The following is a 1,258-nucleotide window of genomic DNA, read 5'->3' as shown; positions in this document are numbered from 1 at the left end:
ATGGATTCATTTACCTCTGCACCCACCAGCATATGGCACTGCTGCTTCCTAATTGTACTTTCTGTTTGTCACCTTCCAAAGCTACATCAGTCAGTAGAAGCCTCCCGCTTCCATCTGACGTAGAGACTTGAACCAGACTTGACATACTGGCACCTATTTCTACACCTGTGTAAGTCATTACTTAAAATAAAATAAATATCTTCCTATTTAAATACATATGCAAACATCATTTTTCTTCTCTAGATAACCCGATACAACACAGTAATGTAGTTGAGCATCATTTCATTTGATTATTGGCCATTTTTATTTCTACTTGGGAGAAATATGTGCTTATATACATTTATACAGGACCCCTGCTGGTGTAGTGGTTACTGTTGGGCTGTGATCCACATGTTGGCAGTTCGAAACCAAGAGCAGCTCTGCAGAAAAAAACGGAACTTTCTACTGACATAAAACAGTTACAGTCTCAGAAACACACCAGGGGTCACTATGAGTCAGCGTTGACCCAATGGCAGTGAGTTATACATTTATACTTTTTAATTAGGTTATTTATTGTTTATTATTGAATTGAAGAAGTTGTTTCTACACTCAAGTCCTTCATCAAGTCCTTCCCATTCTATGGGAAGACTTTTCACTTTCCCCTTGAATTTTCTGGTTCTAATTGCCAATTGGGCAAAGTTTACAGAGATCATCAGTTTTATATTCCACAATATATGCACGTGATTTTATTTCATCCAGAGTAATCCCCTCAGAATAAGCACACTTATTCCACGTTCTCCTTGGCTTTGCTGTTTCCATTTTTCTTGCTTTTCTAACCTTTCTGAGAGTTGTCCATGGGCAAATGCTGCTCTTTCAACTTTAAATGGTTGTTTTTTCCAATGTGTGCACACTTCACTGGTGTTAAATAGTTCCCATATAGATCTGTTTATTAATTGGTGGAAAAGTGAGTCATGGAGTAATTCCACTTCCAAACCTGAAGGATGATGAAAAGTCACAGCATCAAGGGTTGCCTAACTCTCTATTATACCAGTAAGTCTGGCATCTTTTATGATTTGGAGTTTTGTTCAATACTTCTATTCTATCCAAGATCTCCTAATGTGTCAGTAGGGGTAGCCAGGAATCATGTAGTTCTACAGGTTTCAAGGTTGCGAAGAATGATGCTGACCAGGTCCAATGGATTAACTGTTCCCTTATGTCTTTCAGTTTTAATTATTTTTGTCCCCTCCAGATGTGGAGATAAAAAGTTATTGATTTGTAT

This window comes from Echinops telfairi, unplaced genomic scaffold, assembly GCF_000313985.2.
Source record: "Echinops telfairi isolate 266 unplaced genomic scaffold, ASM31398v2 ScPeMD7_2;HRSCAF=8, whole genome shotgun sequence".
Classification (NCBI taxonomy): Eukaryota; Metazoa; Chordata; class Mammalia; order Afrosoricida; family Tenrecidae; genus Echinops; species Echinops telfairi.
This window is presented reverse-complemented; position numbering follows the sequence as displayed.